Consider the following 14,258-nt stretch of genomic DNA (forward strand, 5'->3'; position numbering starts at 1 on the left):
CTTTCCTAAACTGTGGTTCCCAGAATGGTCTTTTTCAGTGCTGAGTAGAGTGGAAGAATTATTTCTTCATCACTCCTTCAAATGAAGTCAATAATAATGTTTGCTTGATTTGTGATGGTATTACATTGTTGACTCATTTCACTTTTGCTTCACTAGAATCCCCAGATCCTTTTCTGCAGTACTCCTTTCTAAGCCATAATTTCCCATTTTGTATTTATGCAATTGATTATTCCTTCTTCTGTGTGGTACTTTACATTTGACCTCATCCAGTGTGCATAGTATGTATACTGATCTTATAGTGAAATTCCATATACAGTATTTGAATTTCTTCCATTTTCTTCAATTTTTATTATTGTGCTTTGATTTTTAAACCCATGCTGTTGTCTCTATCTTGCTAAACTCAACATTCAGTGAGTTTTTCCCTACACTCTGGCAATTCAAAACAAATAACTCTGGCACACTGGTGCCTATTTAAATTCACACTGGGACTTTCCACTTTTACATGATCAGAAAGTCCTTCTTGCAAACTCACTATACTTCTGCCTTGTAAGTCTAAGGCTACGTCTAGAATGCGGGGGGGGGGGGGGGGGTTCGGAAAAAGATACGCAAATTGCGATTTGCAATTTGCAAATCTTTTTCCACTTGTTTTCAGAAAAGGCTTTTCCGAAAATTGGCCCATCTACACAGGGTCAAATTTTGGAAATCCCTCCTCTTTTGGAACATCCCTTATTCCTCTTGCTGAGAGAAATACAGGGATGCCAAAAGAACATGCCCGCTTTTTCGGAAACTGTTCCAAAAAAGCAGATGCATTCCCTGGACGCAGCAGAGATTTTCCGGGATAGTATCCCAGAAAAACTCTCCAGTCTAGACATAGCCTGAGACTATCTTTTCTTAGCTCACAATGGAAACCATTAGAGTGACTTGTACTCTACTTTCTGGTTGTCTGCTTAAATTGTTTTACTGAGTGCTGTGCTGACAGTTTGCATTTTACTCATATATAGTTGCCACCTATGCTGTTCAAGGAGAGCAGATATCTGTCCCATACAAATATTATGGCATCTAAAAACTGTGCTCTACTGTGGGCTAGAATACACAAAGATTGTAGTGAGGACAATGTGAATAACTGTTTGCAAATTGTTGACATCATTTGAGCGATCCTTTTAGTTTTTAAAATTAAATCTTGTCTTTCACTGTTCTTTCTCTAACCCAGTTTTCTTGAGAAAAAGCAGTTTACATACTGAGATTGGTTCTGCCACTGGTCTTACACTGATTTTAGCAGGATGGCTGTCACCAGCAGTAGACTGACACATTCAATTTATAATTAATAATTTCATTTTCAAATACATTTCATGGATTATTTATGGTAAGAAGTGCATTACTTTTTTTTTGCTTGCAGCAGACTTCACAAATTACATTATTATCTCATTTGCATTTTCCTAGGCTCTAGACAAGCAAATGGACTTGATACATATTTTTGTGAATGTTCATTCATACACAATGTATATATAGTGGTGATATTTTTCAGAAACTTTGAAATTTTCTGGCCACACCAGCAAGACTAAAATGAGAAAAGCTCTAAATTTCAGTAATAGTGCTCATTTATGTGCAATTGTAACCCACACTATTTCAGCTCTGAGTGTGACCACAGGCATGGCCATTTGTATGTGTCAGTCTATTACAGGCCCTAGTGAACTTTCTAGTTTGAACTGCAACTAGAAAATTGCCTTTGAAAGTGGGAGAGAGATGTGGTATTTCTGGTCCTCCTGAAATTAGTAAATACTGGAAAAACAATGAAGGACCATGATATTGCAAGATTTTTCAGCTTACTTTCAAAATTATACTGATTGAACATGCCTCTGCACTTGTGAGTGTCCATGTGAGCAAAAATGATTTTTTAACCTTATTGCTAACGGGTTGGGTGGTTTTTTTTTAACTATTTTTAAAATGAATCCCCTAGCAAGGAATGTGTGCACAAACAAAATGTAGTGCTACAAAGGACTTTTTAAAAACCAAAAGTCAACTAAAAACACTATGCTTTCACCTCTGCATTTTACCATCTTATGGCTTGATATAAAGCCCACTGAAACAAGAAGCAGTGTTTCTGTTGACTTGAAGGGCTTCAGATAAGGCCCTGAGGAGTCAGTCAAAAGCATGCAAAGAAGTGGTGTGATATTTTGGGGATCACCTAGACTAATGAGGAGTTTTCTCACTGCATGCTATGGCTCAGATCTCTGACACCAGTAGCCAGTTTAAAAGCATAAATGTCTCACCCTGGTTATTCCAGTCTTCACATTAGTTATTCCTGGCAAGGTGACACCAAGTGACATTATTCCAAAATATCATAGTCCCCATCTATACTGCAGTCAGTTATTTCAACATAATACCAAAATAATGTTGAGCCAAAGGACTTCTTACTCTGACTCTTGTAACCCTCATTTTATGAGAATTAAGGGAAGTCAGAGGAAGAGTGCTCTTTCTTGGCCTTCCAGCAACAAAACCTGAAATAAGCTATTTAGACTTAAGCTACGCAATTGATGTATTGCATAGCTTATTTCAGCTTTAGTCCTGCTGTGTAGACATGCCCCAACAGTTCAAGTGTCCACAAGCAGGTCTATCTTGAGTTGTTAACTACTAGAGATTCAGACTTTTCATCACCCCTGAAGATATGAACCTTCTCCCATCAGTTCCCTGTAGAATGCACACGTCACATAGGTTCCACAGCAGAGACCTCTTTAGTGTAAAAATAAAGTGTGTTTTCATGGGAAAAAATCACAGATTCATAGATGAAGTAATAAGGAAAAGCTAACAGAAAAATTACATATAAAATAGAAATAAAGGCACAACCTCAGCCTTTACACTTCTACATTAACTAAATACCCTTTTGTAATTCAAATCAATGATTGCTTCTGAATAATTTTGCACTATGTCCTCTGTCATACCGGGAATTCAATGTTTCACAGACTGCATCCCACTCAGATGTTAGCCCACAGTTTCTGGATTTTTTTTTCCCAAGACCAAAGACTATAATTTTTTTTGTCTTTTTTTAAATTTCTGCTGCTGGCATTATGACTTAGTCGGGGAAAGTTTCTCTCGCTTAGGATTTGTTTACATTTGCAATTTTGGCTGCAAAATTTTGTTGTTTAGAGGTAGAAAAAAATCCCTTGACTGACATAAGTTTCCCTGACAAAAGCACAATTGTTGTTACTACTATGTCAGCTACTACCTCTTATACAGGGTTATTTAATTATTCCAGGAGAATTTACAGCAGTGCAGCTGCAGTAGTACAACTCTGCACTATAAGGTGCATGGTACATGGTTCAGTCTTAAGAACATAAGGCTTAATGATTTATCATTGTCTCTTCCACTTTGCATAAAAACTAACTTCAGAGACGCTTCTCTGTGCTTTGAGGTGTACTTAAAAATATAGTTCAGGTCAAGTACACAGATTAATAATCTGTTTATGTCTCTCAATAACCACATTCAGATTATTACAAGCTTTCATTAAAAAAAACCTCTCTTAGCATAATTTATACACAGTAGTATTGTATACAACGGGGGGAGGAGGGAGGGGTTGCGCAAGATCCTTATGTAGGCATAAGGATCTTGCTCCAAATGGTGTTTTTGCGCAAAAAAAGAGTCTACACTGCTTCTTTTTGCACAAAAATCCCTTGCCCAAAAAGAAACGGCAGAATATATGCTAATGAGATCACGACTCATGCTAATGAGTCCCTCATTAACATAGTTTCTGCTGAAAAAGCTCAGTGAAGACATAGCCATAATGCCCTGGAATATTTATGTCTCTCTTGTTCCCCATCACAGGAAGACACAGGAGAAATGATTTCATCACTTTCATTTTTGTCTTGTTTCTTTGGATAACAGTTCGGTTTTACTGTTTGTATACTATACAGCAGAAGCAGAAGGCATAGAGCCTAATAAAATAGCATTTGTATCACTTGGATGAACACTGGTTGGATAATGCCTGCTACGGGAAAAAAAGATATCTTGCAAATCAGGAAAGATAAGGAGCTGATGAACTATTGTATGCTCTAGTAAATGTAGAAAATACATTGATTTGGGAAACAAACACATTCAAATATGTTGCAGTATGTTTTATATATGGTAATATGCAGTGTTACCCATAATAATATTAACATTGTGCTCATTATATCGGCTAAATGCACATTAGTCTCCTACTAACTGCAAAAGATTATTCATTGTTGACAAAGCTGATGTGAAATTCAGTAATGTTGTTTAGCAGGTGTCTAACTTAGTATTTCAGCAATGACAGTAGGTATATTCAGAATGGCAGTGGATACTAAGCAGGACCCAAAGGTATATCAATTTCTGTTTAATCTTCAGGCACATTATATTTCCCTTTTGGGTTGCCTAGTAGTAATGACAGATTTTTCATCAAGATTTTCTTGCAGAGCTTTGTTTTAGGCATGGTCAAGATTTACATTTGTTGTCCTTTGCTAAAGTAGGCAAAACTGGTACGAGGAATCTAAATAACGTTGTTTTGAAAGTAACTACACAGAATTTTCCCCCTTCCCTCAAATAAAAGGGGAAAAGCTAGACAAAAAATAGGAAAATGGGACATCAGTACCATGAATTCTAAGTAGATCACATATTGTGCTTGTAATCCACAGGGCATAATGGCCATTTTCTGATTTGGGCAACTTGTCTTTTAACCCATGTCTAAATGTCATCTCATCAGTTTTCCATCCATTGCAATTTTCTGAGATACACTTGCATGGATTTTCTCTTACTTTCGGTGTCATTTGACATTGATTTTTGCTACCAGGTCATAAATCTGTATGGAGGGCTATGCTAAATTGTTAACATTTTATTTTTTTCAGACTATCTTTATTAAATTTAACTTTTTTTTCTACTCTTAGCATTCCAATTCCTTCATAGTGTTACCAGAGTCATTGACAGTTTGGTAATGGATGGAAACAGTGACCTAGTTTTACTTCAGGGCCAGAATGTGCTATGAATGTAAAGAGTTTTTATACTGTTTGAGTCCAGAGTCCTCTTTGGCACTTGCCTCTCCACATGTCTTTTTCTTGAGTCCTCTAATTGACATACATTCCTTAAGTAAAAGAAGAACCAGGCCTGAGAAGGAAGTAGTGTTGTATTCTATATTTTTATAAACTTGAGCCACAGACTGAACTTCTGTGCTCTGCAGGAACATCGGTAGCTTGGCTCACAAGGAGGAAGAGAACCTGTGGAAGGATGGTTCCTGGATGCCATACCTCCCTCTTATGGCACAAAGGGAAAGAGAAAGGACATTTTCAACTTGCATGAAGACAAAAATCTTAAGAGTGAGAATGAAGATGATGATGTAGGGAAGGTAGGATTTATAAGTGGATGGCTGAGGAGATGTATATGATATATAACACTGCGTGTTTTGAGGCACCTCAACTGATAACCATTTAATAAGAGAAATATATTATATATGACAATGAACAACATTATAAGAACATACAATGACCATTGTAGATAGGACCAATGATTCATCTAGTCCAGTATCCTGTCTTCTGACAATGGGCAGTGCTCGATGCCTCAAAGGGAGAGTACAGATCAGGAATAATACTGACTGTAGACTCCCTTATAAAAGTACAGTAGTAATGATATGTTCACTCCTAAAAATGTAATGCTCAGATAATTTTATTTTTAACAATGAGAGCCTTAGATCAGAGCAGCAGATATAAACATTTTAGTAAGGGAGGCTGTATGTTTTACAATAAAGTGCCCTTTTTAAAGAAATGCAAATTAATTCTCATATTCCTTTTTGTCTTGGTGATGAAACATATTAAAATGGGAAAGCTCAACACTAGCTTGGGCAATAAATGTCAACAAGAAGAAGCATTCTCATAAAAAAATTAAGTAATGAAGATCATGCACCACTAAAATAAAAACAGGGAAACAAAGGAATTTATTCCAAGTACTAGAAAAATACCAATAACCAGAGATAGGGACTTAGGGGGTCAAAGAAGAGACTGCTTGAAAAGAAATGATGTAAATTTTACAGCTTAGAAAATAAATAAAGAATTAGAAAACACGTTTTTAAGAATAGTCTGTTTACACAAGCTAAAATAAAAATTACAAAGGCCAACAGTAAGAACATTAAACTAAGTCATTTGAGCCCCCCCCCCCCCCCGTAGTATCTTTGCACAACTGTTAAGTCCAGTTTGGATTCCACTAACGTATCTAATTTATGAAATTCTTGAAGGCAGCATATTGAATTATATAGTCTCGTCTGATAAAGGAAATCCTGTAACCCTGTGCAGCACTTGCAAAAAATTGCAGATGATTTTCTTTATTTTTAATGGGTTTATTTGTTGTTGTGTTTTACCAAAGAGGAAAAAAAAGTTTAATAGTCACTCCCAGATAGTGTTTGGATCACTTACTTGAATGAAGCCTTAATGTTCCTTTTTAAATAGCAAACACTGGTAAATGCAGACAGAACTAAGCTTGGAAAAACAGCAGTTCTGTGTAGTTATATCAATCTGAAAAATAGGAGTTTTACATCCAATCTTCCAGTCAATAAGGGTATGTCTACACTACAAAGTTAGTTCGAACTAATGGACGTTAGTTCGAACTAACTTTCATAGGCGCTACACTAGCGCTCCGTTAGTTCAAATTTAATTCGAACTAACGGAGCGCTTAGTTCGAACTAGGAAAACCTCATTTTACGAGGATTAAGCCTAGTTCGAACTAGCTAGTTCGAATTAAGAGGTGTGTAACCCCTTAATTAGAACTAGTGGGAGGCTAGCCCTCCCCAGGTTTCCCTGGTGGCCACTCTGGCCAACACCAGGGAAACTCTTCTGCCCCCCTCCCGGCCCCAGGCCCCTTAAAGGGGCACGGGCTGGCTACAGTGCCCGTGCCAGGTGCAAGCCTGCCAGCACCCAGCCAGCAGACCCTGCACCTGGCACGGATCGAGCCACCCACCCGATGCCCCCCAGCCCTCTCCCTCTTCCCAGGACCAGGCTGGCGGCTCCCGGGAGCTTGCCCGGGACCGCAAGAGGCGGGCACCCGCCTGGGCTAGTGCAGACATCATGGACCTCGTCCACGATCTCCGCACTAGGCACAGGAAAGTGGCCAGCTAGGGCAGGAGAACTGCCAGCCTGACCACCCAGGAGCAGGTGTGTAAGAGAATCAAGGGGGTCCACTGAGACCCGCGACCCTGAGCCCTGAGCTTACAATGGCCGTCCTGGGTCAGACCAAAGGTCCATCTAGCCCAGTAGTCTGTTCCCGTAGGGAACCTGGAGGGGATGGACCAAAGACAGTAACCAAGCCATTTGTCTCATGCCATCCCTCTCCAGCCTTCCACAAACCTTGGGCAGGGACACCACTCCTACCCCCTGGCTAATACCACTCCATAGACCCAGCCTCCATGACTTGATCTCACTTCCCTTTAAACTCTGTTCTAGTTGTAGCCTTCACAGCCTCCTTTGGTGTCCTCTAGTCCTTCTTTATGGGAACTAATGAAGAACTTATTCCAGGGGATCGCGCCAGTCTGGACGCTCTTTTCCGGCTTTTCCCCAAGCCGGAAAAAAAGCGGCGGCCATGTTTATTTAAATCCCGCGGGGGATATTTAAATCCCCCACGCATTTCCCTATTCCAAAGTTCTAAATTAGCATGGCTATTCCGAAGAAGGGGCCAGTGTAGACGTAGCCATAATCTTTATTTTGTACATAAAGAAGATGGGCTAGGGAAGGGTAAGTGGAAGGAGGTGAGGGAGGAATGGGGCACGAGCCCCCGATGGGGAGGACTGGGCTGGCTCTGTGGGCTTCAGGGGCTGGAAGCTCTCCTGCAGATCCCCAATTGTCCCCTCTCCCCAGATGGCAGCCTGCAGCAAGTGCAGCCGGGCTGATGGCCGAGTGGTGTGATGTGCCCAGTGTGGGTAGTCCGGGCACTCCAAGCCAGGACTTCTTTGCAAGCAGGGCACCCCTGAGAACTGTCTGTCCGGGGTGGGGGTCGGGACCCTTTAAACACAGCCCTTGGCTAGCCTGAGAAAGTATCTCCACGCTCTAAGTTCTTCTCTGATGCTCTGCCGGCACTGCTTCCGGCCATCCTTAAGCCCGGTTCAGGGTCCACTTAATGTGGACATGCTAGTTCGAATTAGAAAAATGCTAATTCGAACTAGTTTTTTAGTCTGGATCCATTAGTTCGAATTGCTTAGTTCGAATTAACTAATTCGAACTAAGTTAATTCGAATTAACGTTGTAGTGTAGACATACCCTATGATATTAGACACTCAGGCCCCAATTTTTATGTGGTCCCTAAGTATCTCAAAGCCAACCTTTGTCAGCTGAGTTCTGTTTGGGGAAAGGTGGTTTTATGCCATCTGTGTGTCTCACTTATTTCAGGGCAAATTGGAGACCACTTCAATTGTAGTGCATGTTATAGTGATCTTAGGGCAATCACAATAACTTAGCAGTAAAAAAGAAAAATCAAGAAATATCAAGACAGGTTTACCCACTCTGTGGCGAGGAAAAGGACTGTTTCAATAAAATGCATTGGGGAGATGGACTCTGTATCCTTTCACTTAGGAGGCATCTTGGGAAATTTTATGAAAAAATTCATCCTGGTCTCCTTAAAGTTAACGAGCTCTGCAAGAGACTGAACTTTGAGTGGGAAAACTACTTTAAGAGATAAGAGAGATTACTATTAAGCCTAGACCCAGATTTGGCTTCTCCCACTACTCTTTCTTAAAATAACCTAATATTGCTTCCTTAAAAGTGATCAGAGGAGCTCTGTGGGTATACTTAAAAGCACCTAATTTAAAGAAAAGTCAGAAAACTGAGGAATGCTGCTCCTTTGGGGTAGAGGATCTAGACATTTTTGTGAGTAGCAAGTGTCAGAGGCTAGATATCATAGAGAAACAATGCGAAGGAACTTAAGGAATAGGATATACCAGTTATTAACCTTCTAGACAAAGTGGGTGTAGCCCAGAAGAAAATGCTTGAGTAGCTGAAAGGAGTGAGAGAACTGACACCTACCAATGACAGGCAGGGGGGTCATAAAGTGACTCTAAATTCTGGAGTACTCCGAGATCTATGTTGCATTCCTCTGGTTCAGGCTAATGTGTTGTGTAGTCAGGCTTTTAGAAATCTAGGAACTTATGTCATTTTGAAAATGGAACTTAGGCTCTTCAGGCATGTAAGTATTTTTTTTGAAAATGTTACCCGTTGTGCATGTTAGTCTGGAAAATCTTCAAGACAGAGAACCTGCCTTATTTTTGTAAACTGTAATGTTGCTTTATCATTCTGGCTTAATTAGAATAATAGCCAGATGTATGAACCAAGATTCAGTCAATGGAGATAGATTTTTTTTTCTTTTCATGAAAGAAAGCTTTGAGTTCTTTGATCTCATAGTATTTTCCCCATCCTTGCAACAAAAAAACAGCTGTGCCTAGGAAGTACACCACCAGAGCAATCATCCCTCTCTCAATTTTCAGCTAATACTGGAACCAATTTATTTTCAAAGATCTTTCTTATCCACCTGGACTGATGATAAATCAGGACTGTGAGAGGCTTGTTGGAATGATGGTTAGTATGGTAGCAAAACTGTTTCCCCTCCCTGCACTCTACTCTAAAACTTCTATTAATCTACACTCCCATGTGCCTTTGTCCAGCCAGCATTGGAAGTAAAATACCTAGACTGTGCTTTAAAACATCACTTCTGTTCTTTGACCTTGCCATCAGTAATAAAAAAGGTGAACTTAAAAAAATATCTTCACATGATTTTGCTCTACGGTACAGAAATAGAAAATAAGAGAACTACATGTAACAGATCTTAGGGCTCTACTGAAGTTTCGAAAGAGGATATACAAATTCTGTGGAAGTTTGCATATCTTCTTCTGATCTTACAGTTGAGACGCTTTTTTTTTTTTTTTTGCAAAACCCCTCTTTTTTTGAAAAGCTGCATAAACCTCATTTTTTTAGGAACAGTGACTTTTTGGGGAGAGGGAGTTGCAGAAAAAAACCTATGTCCCGACTACTTTTATTTTAGAAAGCTCTGCTTTTGAAAGTGAGATCAGAAGAAGATATGCAAATTCCCGCAGAATTAGCATATCCTCTTTCGAAATATCACTGTAGTCTAGGCATAGCCTAAGTCATATTGCTTAATATATTTCTGGAAGATGCTCAAACACCATCATAATGGACACAGTGTAAGAATCTGAATAAAATAAAATAGATTCCTCTGCAAGGCAATATACAGGAATACAACAAATAGCGAAGATACTGTATTTTGTTGTTCTTAGCTCATATGCTCTCTTCTTGAGTAGTTTCATTCTCTGATTAAAAGAACTAAACCTTCAAATATAGTTTCATAAATATTGGCAGTTTTCAGGCTTGCTTTTTATCCCAAGTCTACTAAGCAAATGTCATTGAATATATGTGCTCTTCCAAGTGAGTCTACAGAGATTTATTCATCTGAGTTAAAATCTCAAGAGTATAGTATCTTGTTGCTTTTCTGTAGATAATATTGCCTGACAGCTTAGGGGAAAGAGACAATATTCTGAGTTCTGAGATTCATACCAGGAGAACTCAAAAAATGTGTTGTGAAAGCTCAGGTGACAAGAGAGTTATAGGGGATATCAGATATTTTGAGACAATACAAATTAATAATTTGCAACTTTGTGAGCAGTGCTTGGCTCTTTAATAACAAGAGTCTAAGGCTGTTTGCCACTACTGTCACCTGAAAGAAGCTGCTATGTCTGATTTGTATGGGTAGCTCTGACAAGATTCAGAAGATTTTGCACAGCAGGGAGGGAGCGAGGGGTGTGTGTGGAATATTCAGCCTGTTTGGTGTTTAGGTTCTCTAGAACTGCTCAACCAAACTAGAAATATACAGAAAGGATAAGGGGTCACTTCAACATAAAGGGTTATTTTTCATCATAACTCACTTCATCTCAAATAAAGAGTTCATCACATAGTTCATTTTAGCTTCCTTAGTTGGCTTCTGGTTATGTCACTGTCAGCACTGTAACTTCAACATAAAACAATTAGTTAAAATAAAACATATAAATGATTTCCCTTGCTAAGTCTCAAGCAGGCATGAGGGCATAGAACCTCTATCTGGAACTAAAATAGAAGCTATTTTGAAATAGAACAATTCTATCTACTTATTGCCAATCTATGTCGTGGTTACCTGGATTTCATCATGTGGCAGGGCATAACATAGCTGTCTCAAACTGCAAATGTAAACAATGGTCATATTTAAAAGCTTGTATGTTGCATTGTATACCCATGGCCCCTAAACCACAGCTTTTCCACATGGTCAACCCACTGAAGTCAGCCTCCATAATGTGATCTCAGTATATTCTGTATTCTAAAGATATACATACAGGCTGTGTCTACATTTGGCACCGCTTTCTGGAAAAGGGATGCTAATGAGATCAGTCGGAATTGCAAATGCCGCGGGAGATTTAAATATCCCCCGCAGCATTTGCATGAACATGGCTGCCGCTTTTTTCCAGCTCGGGGTTTTGCCGGAGAAAAGCGCCAGTCTAGACGGGATCTTGCGGAAAATAAGCCCTTTTCCGGAAGATCCCTTATTCCTACTTTCAAATTACAAAACATACTTTTATTATATTATCACTTTTATTATATTATCACTCTTGAGGGTTGTTCAGTTAAGATGCACTAGACAAGCCTTGCTAAACCCATTATTACCCTGTTGGCTCTTCAGGATTGTTGTAGCACGAGTCCAATTGGCTCCAGCTTCTAGGCAGACTAGATGCAGAAGAATTTCAAGCATCTGCTGCTGTACTTGAGTGTAAAGAGTGGGCAAAATGGGGCCCAGAGAGGGCTTTCCATCCCCCACAGCACTTCATGGACCCAGAATTGTGCATTCTGAAAGGAAGATTTCTCTAGGAGGGGAGCTTCTGAGACATATCTCCCTCCTCTCAGACATTTGGCCTTCGGGAAAGAAACTGCAAGGAGGAGCAAAAGTCTGCAACTGGTACAGCAGCTGCAAAAAGCAGTCCGAGCAGGAACTGATGAAAGCTGATGATGCCATCAGATTGTCTTCTGCAATTTTTTACTTTAAACATTCCCTCCATTGTGTTTAGCTGTTTTGCTCCCACTCACCCATCCAGCCTCTCCCTTTCTTACAGAATTTAAAATAACAGAAAAAAGGAAATAAAATCATGAAGCATGATCCCTGCAGCCATCACACTGATTTCTGTCAGCTATTCCTCTTTCCCCTCACCTTTTTCTATTTATATTGTATGCTTTTTAAGGGAACCATTTATCAGGTTCAAAGCACAGTAAATATCTCTTCTCATCTGATCTTAAGGCACTACCATAATAAACATGAATAAAAAAATAGGAAGAAGGAAGCAGTAGGATTCAGAGAGAGACCAGGCTCTAGGAAAGGATGAATACTTTGTTCCATGTGATATGATATGCTGACTTGAAGACTGTATTTATACTTTGATATTGTATTTAATCAATTGTGTGAACCAAGATAATATCTGCAAAATAACCTATCATCCTAGGTATTGGGTTTTGAACTAATATGTACCCTTGATGTATTTTGACTCTGGACTCCTCACTTCAGCTATGAAATGAATTATAGATAAATGATGAGTTTCACATGTTTTGGAAGATATGAAATGATGTCTTAGATTAATTAATCAAGAATTTGTCTATCTTCATGTTGTATCTGGGTATTTAGAGGTTCTTGTCAGTTCATGTTCTTTAAATGAAGAGAGATTCTTCTTGTTTCTGGATGATATGATAAATGTAAATGTTGTGGTTAGTGGAACTGAATATCTTTTTTTTTTTAAACACAGCTGCTTTGGAGGATATCAACATTCGCTTGGTATCATGCTGATACCATGTGAAAGAAAATTTCAGAGGGAAATAAATTACAAGGCATCAAAAAAAATAGTGAATAATAAATGTGTTTAAATAAAGTTAGTGGATATCATTGTTCAAAATAGAGGGTCACCCTGAAATTGATTCAGAAATCTGTTGAAACCAATATCACAGAAAAAAGGTAAATATAGACAGGCAGAGTAACACAAATTCTGCAGCTGCTATTCCATATCAAGAAGAAAATGTAAAAAAACGACATGATCATCTTCTACTTCTCAAGTTACTCTGAGTGTTGAAGAAAGCAGTTTTCTGGCAGGAGAGGAGAAAGTGTGCGTGTATATAAAGGGCTGTCAGTTCCACTTTCTAGAAAGTATTCTTTAAACCCCCTACAAGATATACTGATAAGAAATTAGTGTGGAAAGCATTAAACAGAAATTATACCCTTTGCATATATATAAAAATATACAAAATACCTCTCTCCTCCTTTTAAGCAGCTATGCTCTCATGATTCACTGACTCTAGAGAATTTTCTGTGGGCAATAATCAGTAAGGCATTGTTTCTCAAGAGACTTGATGGGGCTAGTGTCATGTAACATTTTTGTATTGATGGGGTTTCACACGATAACTTTAACGAGTGTGAAAATGACATTATGGTGCACAGTTCTCAGAGTGACAAACAACCTCATGCCACTTCACAAAAACACAATATGTGCGAAGCTAAACTAGCTTGTAAAAAGCATTATTTCATGCTCAGGGTAGTTGCTTAATCATTGGCCAAACAGAAAAACAGTATGGTGTTTGGACACTCTGTAGAGCACTGAAGGCACGACTACACAGCAGCATTATTTCAAAATAATTCATGTTACTTTGAAATAACAGTGTGCGCATTTACACAGCAAGCCTGTTTTTGAAATAATTTTTAAATAAAGGGTTTCATACTCTGACTTCTGTAAGCCTCATTTCACAAAGAGTAAAGGATGTGGAAGGAAGAGTGTTCTTCCTTTAGCTTCCTGCACTGTAGACAGCACCAAAAGTCAAGTTAAGGTCATTTGATTTCAGCTACAGACTTAACTTTGCTGGAGTTGCATATCTTAATTCAACTTTAGCCCATAGTGTAGATGTACCCTGAGTTCTTAGAAAGTTGCATAGCACTGTTATCACTATTATTCTGGCTGCATAGCCTAAACATGTATAAATTGTTGCACATGGGTTTTACTGATATTTGATATTGGGGGGGGGGGTGAAATATTAGTCATTGCCGGGTCTGATTCTGATCTAATTTACTCTAGCAGTGAACCAGCAGTAAATCCACAGAAATTAAGGAAACAATATCAACATAAAACTGGCTTGAAATCTAAATAGGGCCTTATCCCATTCCCTGGAGTAGGAAATAAAATACTTGCTTTGTCTTAGCGACGAAGAGTC

This window comes from Pelodiscus sinensis, chromosome 3, assembly GCF_049634645.1.
Source record: "Pelodiscus sinensis isolate JC-2024 chromosome 3, ASM4963464v1, whole genome shotgun sequence".
Taxonomy (NCBI): domain Eukaryota; kingdom Metazoa; phylum Chordata; order Testudines; family Trionychidae; genus Pelodiscus; species Pelodiscus sinensis.